Genomic DNA, 10,129 nt, shown 5'->3' with positions numbered 1-10,129 from the left:
TATATATATATATATATATATATATATATATATATATATATATAGTTATACATATATAGTGTATATATATATATATATATATATATATATATATAGTAGAGATGGGGTCTTGGTTACCCAGGCTGGTCTTGAACTCCTAGGCTCAAGTGATTCTCCTGCTTCAGCCTCCCAGACTGCTGAGATCACAAGTGTGAGCTACCCTGCCTGCCCTGTCCTCATATTTGTTTCCGTTTTCTTTCTTCCTCCCTTCCTCCTTCCTTTTCTTCCCTCTGTCCTCTCTCTTCTTTTATTCCAAAATATGAAACCCCATAAAGTAGTGAGGCATAAAGGGAAATAAGGTCTTCCATCAATGACATCCAGTCTACACCCTTCTACAGAGCTCCACAATATGTTCCACATAGCCTGCTCCCATTGCCGCTGCCTCCTATGTTCCCATCACCTGTCCTCACCCACCTTCATCTCAAATACCATCTCCAATACCATATCTCCTACCGATGTTTTCTCTTTCCAAGCTCATCTCCTTCATCTCCCTACAGCCTAGCATGACCACCTTCTCTGTGCCTCCTATTTTTCCTTCATTAAATTTTTTTTTCTGATCATGGAAGTAATACTCACTATATAAGACTTTGAGAGTGGAGGTAAGTATACACGTATACAATACACGGTCTAGTGTGACAAGGTATTCACTGAGAATCTGGATGTTCAAGTTCTAGTTCTATCCCTGACACTTAGTTGCCAAGTGACATTACGCTTGGCATTTATCCACTTTAGCACCTATATTTTTCTTCTTGAAAAGGTGGACACTGAGTTTCCTGATCTGTAAGTACCACTGTGGTTGTAGAATTCAATGTTTAATTTAGATGTCTATGAATGTGTGCTGTGTGTCTTGGTCCTGTCCCTTGGCAGTGACTGTCACCCTAAGTGCCTCAGTTAGGACATGGCCCCTAGGTGGATCTTCAGCCCTGTAAGCATGTGTTGAGAGTCACATAATTTTATCCCCAATAGACTCAACTTGCAATAATTTTACCCATTATTTCAGTTGTGTTATCTTACTTACCTAATAGTGAAACACACTGGGATTGAATTTCATTATTACTTTTAAGGTTTGTTATCCTATGATTTTCTGTTGTCTTTTGCTTTTCCTTTTTTCTTCCAACTTAAAACGATAGCACCAAGCAGAACATTAAAATTCTAGACACTCGAACAACACTGTAAATGTTATTTATATTGATTTTGTTCAAATTCATTGCAAACCCATGTGATGCATGAGTCTATATTAATGATATTCTCTCTTCTGAAATTTGGAAAGTTTTCTCTGTCTAGAACTGAAAAAAAAAACTAAGGGAGTAACAACTTTATCATAAGATTCATGCCAGTAGTATTGGGAAACTGGATGAGAGCATAGATTTATAAATCCCTACAGGTCCTTAGAGTTTATACATATTTTTAATGGAAGCTGATTATTTTTCTGTAACATATCTCCTCTTTTCTAAACATGATATCCAGGAAACCCATCATTTATGTTGGCTACATAATTTTCCTTCAAAGTAGTCCCCAAATCTTATATAAACAACCAATGGGTATTTTGTTTCCCATTTCTGGGGTGTTGGGGAGGCAGTGGGATGGAACCGGAATGCCAGTCCTGGAACTGACAGTTGCTGGCTGGGTGAAGGTGGGCAAATGTCAACTTCCCTGTGACTCAGTTTTCATCTCTTTAAATTGAACTGCCTTTCTTACCAATTCATGGTGAAGATCGAATAAGATGATATGAGCAAAACTCTTGAAAACTACATAGCCTCATAGGAGGTCGCAGGGGTCATTATCATTTAAAACTGTCCCCAATGTTCATGAGAAAATTGTCCCATGTCCCATCTCCTGCAAAATCTCTGTTCTTGGTGAGGATGAGGACAGTCAGGGGAACTATTTACGTTATATTTTGTTTAACACTAAAGTAATAAAATGTAACCAGAACTTCTGCATTGATGCATTAATTGCTTTCATCTACTATTTCTTGTTAATGGAAGCATTTCTCTATGCTCCCTAGAAATGTACTAAATGTTATTTGATTATAATTTTATGCTTATATGGTAATTAGCTCTCTTAGAATATAAGCATGTAAACACCCTCCCATCATGAGGTCTGTCCTTAACATGCCATTATCGTATCCTGTTATTTCAGAGGGATGGAAAAAACATCATGTTGTTTGTTACTGTCAACATGGGAGAGAGCATAAAGCAAGATACCACAGGAAATAAACTGTATAAATTGTGGAAAAATAAGCCACCCTCTTATTTGCTTTCTTATAGTATAAAAATACATTGTATACACTCCCTCACTCCAATCACAATAGAAACAAACCAACTAAAAGGAGAAACTCTGAGTATTGTCTCCTAAACTAGCCTGTATTTTGTTAGATTATGCTACCTGCTCCCTTCCAGTCAATTTTTAACCAGAAATGTCTGAGATGAAACAACTGTTGGCTTTGTGTTTGGAAATAGCAGTTTACTTAGGTCAAATAGATTGATATGTTTGAATTTCTGAATTTTTGTTAGATTTTAAAATATATGTATAGTAGCCCACATAACTGTTTTTCTGTAGGTATTATCCTATTCATTTTTACAGAAGGGGAATTCCAAAACCAAGGCCCAGAGAGGTCAAGTAATTTATCTAAGGTCATTTAACTTTTGGAGAATTGAGTTGTGACTTTCCCTCAAGCTCCACATTCTAAAAACTTTGCCATTATGCTTTCCTGATCATTCTTTCTCATCTCTCAGCAACTTTTCTCTCGTCTATATTCCTGTAATTCTTTTTCCTGGATCATGTTGCTTCTCATTTAAAGGATGCAATTCTTCCAGTGATCTGGCAGAATCAGCAGATGTCTTGTCACCTGGTCATGGATGTCACCCTTTCACAGAAGCAACAGGAGGAAACACTATTAAAATAAGGCACTGTGGCTGTCTATTTAAACTCTCACATTGAGGCCATTTCTACCAACCAAGTTTCCAAGTTCCCAGATTAATTCCTCGCACAGGGCGCTTGTCTATGGGAATGATGCTTTCCTTCATGAGGTTCATGGGAAACAATCAGACATTCCAAATCTCATTATCTGACAGGTTCAGGCTTCCCAATAGAAAGAAAACAAAGGCAATTTATGTGGGAGGAAAATGTGAGTTGGTTTGCTCTCTGATTGAAAGATGCTAGAATGCCAGACTATAAATCCCAGTAGACCTGTTCCTTTGTAGTTCAGTGGCTGCCCGTTGAGTCACTCTGTGGTGGAAGCACATACTTTATGGAGTGCAATTGTAACAGACCATTTCCACCAAAGACTGAAGGCATTTTTCTTTCAGCTCTTCCTGGATGATGTGGTCCCAACGTGGATGAGGGCAGAAGACTCACATAATTTTCTGAACCATCTCATGACTCTATTGTAGATTCAAGTTTGTCCTAGTTTTTTAGACTTTCTACCATTCTAGACCCTCAAATTGCTATTATTTTATGGAGATCAACAAGATATCAATATGATGTCTGAAATATGTAACAGGACAAATGTATGAAGTTTTGTGTAAGAAACTGTATCTGAATGTCAAAGGGATTAAACAAATATGCATTAGGCCCAAGATATGGGCCAGGCACTGGGCTGTGTACTATTATCCATGGTTTTTCTCTTAATTGGCACAATCACTCTCCTGTGAGGTTGGTAGAATAAAAACTAACCTAGATCTGGCTTAACTCAAACCATCACTGAACTGTTTCATTGCCATCTGTAATTTAGTCTCCTAATCATTCTGAAGCAGTTCCTGTGTGGGCCAGTTTTAAAGACAAGTGATCCTTGTGGAGCATTTTTCAATGGCAGTTCCACTCATCTCTCCTGGCTTTACGCTGGTGATCAGCTAAGGGATGGAGAGTTATTGGCTTGTTTCTTTTTCAGACGGCAATCTTCTATGTATTTAAAAACAACTAGCCATCTGGTACAACGTAGTGGCTAGAGAAAAAGTGCAGAACATTTGGAATCAGACCGACCAGGATTTGGCTCTATCTCATCATACCTGTGTTGCATTAGGCAAGTTAATTTACTTCTCTGGGGCTCAGTGTACTTATCTGTAACATGAGGATGACAAAACCTATCTCACTGGAATATCGCGAAGGTTAAATCAGATGATCATTGTGAAGTGCTTAGCTTGCAATACACACACACACACACACACACACACACACACACACAAAATCATGCACCAAATAATGACGTCAACAATGGACCACATATATATATGATGGTGGTCCCATAAGTTTATAATGGAGCATACATAATAACCTGACATAAGGCACTTGATATTGGCATTGCAGACCAAGTAGGGGAAATGATTAATATTCAGTAATGGTGTTGGAGATATTTGCTTTTGCTATAAACCTACATGGTTTATATGTAAACAAACATATATATCATCTAGGTTTATGTAAGTACACTATGGTCACACAATTATGAAACTGACTAATGATGAATATCTCAAAAAATTTCTGTCATCAAGCAACACATGACTGTGTATACACAACAGTTTGTGTCAGCTTAGAAGCTGAAGCTGGATTTGCATTAGATCTCAATGAAGGTACACATATTAGAATTTAAATAGAAGATAAATAATGGACCAAGACTGGAGCTAGTGGATGGTCAGTATGAGAGAGGGGGCAAGAGTTGTGAGGGAGAGAGCTATGAGACACAGCCCATTAACCAAACATGTAGTATCAGAGAGCAAAGGAGAAGAGGGGAATGCTGAGTGGTCAAGATATGTCCAGGCATTATGACACCTAAATAAAGGCTTTGAGGAGGGGAAAACACTAACTATAACCAGAGACAACAGCTTTTTCAAGATGGCCTCATTAAATGTTTAATTGGGTGAGAATATTTTGTGGATTCCCACACACTGCCAGAAATCTTATGCAGTGTTTCGTTCTTTCTGTAAATACCATTTTCACTATGCACAGACACAGACTCATTACTTGCTGGAAAACCTACCCTCTTGTTCTATTAAAGAGCACAAACTGATTATTGAGGTCAAAGTAGTGTCTTGCTTTGATGTGTCTCTTTTAGGACAATCTCTCCTGCCCTCCCTGAGAGAATGGTGGGCACAGTGAGTGAATGACTTACTGGAAAGATAAGTGAAGGAGGCTTTGGGTGAATGGGCTCTGTGAAGTTGGGCGTCACTGAAAGGTCAGACCTGAGGGCAGTATTCCAGAGATCTAATATACAGTGAAATGCATTGTTCTTATTTCACTTAAGGGGTAATTTTTCCCCAAAACGCATTGCCTGCAATATTTCAAGTTGTCTTGATTGTATATGAACCCACATACATTGTGGTCTCCCCTGTGAGCGGTTCTGCTCTAGTTAAGTCCTGTAGGGAATGTAGAGAAAGCACAAGATGTGGTCTCTGCACTCAGGGAGCTTGTTTAGCTAAAAATGGAGGAATAAAACCTAAGAAATAATAGAAGATATATTCAGTGTGATCTTGATCCTGAATATAAGTGGACTTGGAGACCAAATGCTTACATTCTGGCAGATGCTCATCAGTGATGAAATATTCATCAAACCATCTCAAAATGGAGAGAAAATCAGGACAATGTTTTAATGTCAGTACACATATGTGTGTTGTAGAACATATATAATCTGATTATTATATTATATTTTATTTCCCTCTGATACATATATATATATATGTTAAATACAAATATATCCGACTCTCTTTCCTTGTGACACATTGTTCTTTATTTTGCCCCTATTATTTTTTCTTTAGCTTTTTTTCTTTAATTTTGTCTTTATTTTGTGGAATGATCATGAAGGTATAAAGTAGCTGTTTCTTCAAGGTCCATACTTGGAAAAATAAAAAAATTGGGGGTTGCCAAAACATTCTTCTTCTTTTAATGCCATTGATCCTTGAAAACCACTGGTTGAAGCTGAAAGAGGTGGGTGGGTCAGGTGCAGTGAGAGAAGACTTCGTGGAAGAAGGAGGAGCTTGTTGATAAAGAAGGTGTGTGTTGGGAAAAAGTAGATAATACATTGAGATGGCCAGGCAAAGCCCAGGTTAGGAATTTAGACTTCATATAGTAGGGAATAAGGAGCCATTTACTGTCTTGAATCATGGCCACAGAATGAAAACTGTGTTTAGGAAGTTGAGGTTGTCATTATGACATAAGATGGGTCAGAAGAAGGCCAAATTAAGGCATTTATTTTAAGGAAAAGCACCAGTGGAAATTCCACTCAGATTGAAATTCAAGAAATTTTCAAATGGAAGTTTCAACTAAGAGGAGAAAATCTAGGAGTGGAGTACTAGAGATAAATTCACAGGTTTCTTGGCTTGCACTGCTTGTAAAGTCAGAACATCACAGTTGAGCTTTTTCTTCTGCCACTTACTGCTCCACACTGGGCAACCTAGTAGGATGGCAGGAGAGCAGACTCTGGCCTGAGTGTTAATCACGACTTTGTCTCCTAGTAATTGTGCAACTTTGGGAAATTTCAACCTCACCTTCCTTACGTAAAATATATGAAACCCAATGTTACCTCGTCAAAGGCTGTTTTGAGGATTAAAAAAGCTAACACAAATGATGTACTCAGCAGAGCATATGGCCCAGAGCAGGTACCCATTAAGCAAAGTTACTGTTTTTATTTGTGTGTTCTTGGACAGGGCCCTTAACCTCTCTGAGCCGTGGTACACCCAAATGTGAGAGGAGGTGAATCAGAGCTGCCTTGAATGGCTGTTGTGAGATTGAAAAGAAGGGATAGATGTGAAAATATTTTGAAAACTGTAATTTGTTACATAGATGCTAGCTTTTAAGGTTATTGTTGTCCATAATAACTGGTGTCATATATAAATCATGTGTCTAGAACCTGAGCTAAAATACATTTTTTTCTGCATTCAGTAGTGTGTTGGGTTTACCAGGGATGTGATAATTTACACAATATTTTTATATTAACAGCCCAGTCTTGGCAGTAAGTGCTGAGCTGGCCTAGATGAAGTGACAGGTCCACGTTAGGGTGACCCCCCAGACCATGTCATGAAGGACCTTCAAGTTAGCCAGGTGTCCAGATACCCAGGTTGTGTTTGTGTGATGTGAGAGGTTTGTCCTGAGCTCATTGTAGCAACTCAATAACCCTGTTTTCTTTTTAAATTTTATTTTATGTTTTAATTTTCTAAGAGACAGGATCTTGCTCTGTCACCCAGGCTGGAGTGCAGTGGCATGATTATGGTTCACTACAGCCTTGACCTCCTGGGTTCAAATAATTGCCTCACCTCAGCCTCCCGAGAAGCTGGAACTACAAGTGTGTGTGTGCCACAACCCGCAGCCAGTATTTAAAAGTTTTTTTTTGGGGGGGGGTCGTGACAGGGTCTCACTATGTTGTACAGGCTGCCCATCTTCTAATGAATTACTCAGGCCCTGTGCTTATTCACTAAATCAGCAAACAAGTCTCAAGAACTTACCATGCGCTTTGCCCAATGGTAGGTCCTGCGAATACAGAGATGAATCATTCAGAGTTGCTAGTTGGAGGTACTTATAGTCTTAAAAAGAAACAAATCAGGAAACCAAGTGCCAAACTACAAGTAAAACAGCCATGTGAAGCTTCCGGATAATTCAGTCTTCTACACTAAGCCCTGTGTGGTGTAGGGGAGACAGGTCAGGGCACAGTGTCAGGAGGCTTGAGCTCAGTCAATTACTAGCTGTGCTATGTTGGTCAAAGAACTTAATCATGCTGGCCCTTGGTTTCTACCTCTAGAGTATGCTTGCTATATACACCTCCTATGGTTGTTACACATATCAAAAGAGAGAATCAGAATCTCAACACACAGCCACTGTTTTTACTGTAGAGGGAGGATATAACATGCACACACACAAGATAAGCTCTTTTCCAAGTAACCTTACTTCTCTTTAGTTGTTGTATACAACTAAATGGAAAACAGTATCAGGATAACACTTTTGATTAGTGGAAATTAATTTCTGTTGTTATTTTCCGTCACCTAAACTTTGAGATATATCCTTTCATATGTATTATTTCTGTGATCCCTAAAATAGCCTAATAAGGGACATATATCCCCATCTTATAGTTAAAGAAAGTGAGGTGCTGAAAACTAAATTTCCTGCCCAAGGAATACAGCTAAGGAGAGATGGGCTAATATTTGAATCCAACTATTGATACTTTCTATTTTGCCATGTGAGAGGGGGCATCTGTAGTTATTTCTTCTCATTCTCAGTAAAGTCTAGAAATTTGAACTTTTAATTTATTTGTCATTGTCATTTGGTTTATTTGTCATTGTCATGCTACCACTCATGCAGTCTGGGTTAAATGTAAAATCATCAAATGTGTTATTATTTTGACTAAAGCGTACATTCTTATATGTTTGGGATGCCCTTTGACCCTATAAATAATGCAGTACGCATCATCCATCTATGAGTTAAGATGAACTTCTTTTTGAATCTGTTCATGTTTCCATAATACTATGCCATTCCAAAGAATTATTATGGCAGACTATAATCAATATGACAGTGAGGCTAGAAATTAATATTTGTTGGACACCTACCATTTGCCATGTACACTGCATATTCCATTGTACATTAGAATTTCAATCCTCAGATAACTTATTCATTCAGTAAGTGGTTATTTGGTGCTTCCTGTGTTTCAGACGTTCTGGGTATTGAGGGTACAAGATCAAACAAAACAGACTGAACACATGATTTTGTGAAAATTCGCATTCTTTCAGGAGATATAAACAATAAGCAAAGTATGTGTGGCAGATTAAGGGAAGTGCCACAGAGGAAAACAAAAGCACAGGAAGGGGTGAGGGAATATTGGTGGGGTAGTGGGGAGTTGCCTACATGCAGTAGGAAGAGTTTCATGGAGGCAGAAACTTTGAGTAAAGACATAAAGGAATAAGGAAGATAGTCAGGTTGACGTCTGAGGAAGAATGTTTTAAGCAGAAACAAATAGTAAGTACAAATGTCCTGAGACAGGAATATGGCTGGAAAGTTTGAAGAACAGCAAGGAGACAGAGTGGCTGGAGAGGAGTGAGTGAGCAAGAGACTAGCAGGAGATGAGATCAGAGAGATTATAGGGTCCTAATCATATGGAGTCTGCAGACCATTGTAAAGATGTTGGCTTCTATTCTAAATGAGATGGAAGCCACTGGGGGATTCTATGAAGAGTGATGCAATCTGATTTATATTTGAAAAAGGCCACTCTGGCTATTGAGAACAGATAGACTTCAACACCTGTGGAGAGTAAGGAAAAAAATGAAAGCAGATAGACTATTTAAAAAGCTTTTACAATAATCTAGGTGATACAGGTGGTGAATTACACCTAATAATGGCTGTTGAAGTGAGTAAAAATTGTTGAATGTGCAATATATTTGAAAGGTAGAGTTGACAGCATTTTCAAATAACTGGGATGAAGGGTGTGAAAGAAAGAGAGAAGCCAAGAATGACTCCAAGCCTTCTGGAACTGGAACTGGAAGAATGGAATTGCCAATAATGAAGCGAGAGAAGAGAACCAAAGAAGGGACTAGTTAGCATCTTCCTCACACCCTCAAAGGTAGGCTCTACCCCACCACAACCCTGTCTCCTTCCCTAGGCAAAAATCCACAAAATGATTGATTCACTTCACTCAAGTTCATGAGCAGGCACGGTGTGGATGAAAAACTCTCCAAGGGCTCTGAAAATGGCTCTCTTTCATTCCCTTTAGGCTATTTAGGAAGCAAATTCTTGTATTGAAATTAGAGCATTCTAGTAAAACCAAGCCAAAGTCTTGGTCAATTTGTTGATTATGGAAAATGGTTTTTCCCTGGCAATTTTCCCTTTTGTTTCCACTGGTTTTCCTTATCCAAGAGATAAACCTAAATGCCAAATTATTTCTTTTTCTCCAAATTATATCTCCTTGGATAACCTCTCTGGTGGGTATGGAACCACCACAGTGGTTATTCGTAGTTGGTCTTTGGACCAGAGAACATCAACCAGAGGAAAACAAATAAAAGCATGACTGGAGGAAAAGAATGACTGGCTCACTGGATTTGTGAAATAACTTTAGTGAAATTACATGACATGTACCCCTGACGGGAATGGACCTAACCCAGCCCTTGTGTGAGGGGAATGT

This window comes from Theropithecus gelada, chromosome 15, assembly GCF_003255815.1.
Source record: "Theropithecus gelada isolate Dixy chromosome 15, Tgel_1.0, whole genome shotgun sequence".
Lineage (NCBI taxonomy): Eukaryota > Metazoa > Chordata > Mammalia > Primates > Cercopithecidae > Theropithecus > Theropithecus gelada.
The sequence above is the reverse complement of the archived record's forward strand: the minus strand, read 5'-3'. Positions refer to the sequence as shown.